The sequence below is a fragment of the Seriola lalandi genome, unplaced genomic scaffold, assembly GCF_002814215.2.
Source record: "Seriola lalandi dorsalis isolate HSWRI2012SDOR001 ecotype SW California unplaced genomic scaffold, Sedor1 jcf7180002054544, whole genome shotgun sequence".
Lineage (NCBI taxonomy): Eukaryota > Metazoa > Chordata > Actinopteri > Carangiformes > Carangidae > Seriola > Seriola lalandi.
Window position 1 is genome coordinate 5,985,517 of NW_019525097.1, and position 1,260 is coordinate 5,986,776.

The following is a 1,260-nucleotide window of genomic DNA, read 5'->3' on the forward strand; positions in this document are numbered from 1 at the left end:
TTGTTTTATGGTAAAGGAGCTGAAATGAGCCACTCACAGAATTTTGAAACAGGATATGTCCCTTCAACCTATTGTGTACTAACACGTATGCATCCCCTTAGTGTGTTTGTAACAGATATGCAAGGGATGAAGTGTCTGTAGAAGAATTGTGGAGCTGTACATCTCATCTCCAACTATTATTTTCCTGTTCAAACCTTTTTTATTTCCAAACATATCTTAAGGTGTGTTAAGGTGTGTTAAGGTGTGTCAAGATGTGTTAAGGTGTGTCAAGATGTGTTAAGGTGTGTTAAGGTGTATATATATTTAGGCAGGGAGATGCAACAAGCCAGGCAGAGGTTCACACAGTCATTCTGTTCTGCTGAGAGGTTCTTCGGGTGAGTCTCTAACACATGTCTTGTAATGTCTTGTAAACATATTCTTGTAATTTAGTTTGCTATTACATAAAGTGGCATTTTGTGAATCTGGAAAATATTCCAACTAAAAATTCTGATTTTTTCAATATAAAAAACAGGGGAAAATTACATTTTATATTTGTTTTTCTCAGTACATACTGTTCATTTTTATTTCATACACCCTTTAAGAACATATTTTGATAATGCAAAAATTAGTCGTTTCTTTCTCTTTTATTTTACAATTTGAAGTTCCACTTTTATCTGCAGTCATGATCAAATTGGTAATGTGCAACTCTTTGTATCATATTTCCAGTTTTTCAACATAAATGCATTTTTTTTACATTTTTCTATTCATTAGGTAATTTCTGTATATGTAGCCTACAGTTTGTCAACCTTTTAAATTTCTATTTTCTATTACAGTTAACTGTTGCCCTTGTTGCGGGATTGGTTTTTGGTAGGTTCATATCCATAACTGCAATACCATGATCATTTGCACAATACTGATGACACTGCAATCTCTCAGCACTGTCACCATCACAAAACATAACATCTGTCTGATTACCTTTACCAGAGAGCAACCAGCAGGACTCTAAATCACCAGCTCTTTCTAAAAGCAGTAAGTGCCTTCACTGTATTTTGATAAAAATTGATAGTGTGATCAAATTCACACCCAGTGTGCAGTATACTATGTGTGTGGAAACACCTCTGAAACGGTTTGCAGCAGAGCAATGCTCTGACTGTTGTGAAAACTGAATGAATGTCAATATTGAATCAGGTGCTGTAGCACTTGAACTGCTGTGTTTTTTTTGAAGCTGCAAGGTTTTTCTTTTTCTTGAAAGGTGTTACCAAAGTAAGAATTTTCATTTGT

The 1,260-nt window shown here is 34.7% G+C and overlaps 1 long non-coding RNA gene across 1 annotated transcript; it reads left to right on the top strand.

Annotated features, from left to right (window-relative positions):
* The first annotated feature begins 634 nt into the window (after positions 1 to 634).
* On the top strand, positions 635 to 1,246 carry LOC111661332 (uncharacterized). Its single transcript, XR_002761215.1, has 3 exons — positions 635 to 673; positions 813 to 846; positions 964 to 1,246. It is a non-coding gene; the product is annotated as an uncharacterized LOC111661332 (long non-coding RNA).
* The last annotated feature ends 14 nt before the right edge of the window (positions 1,247 to 1,260 follow it).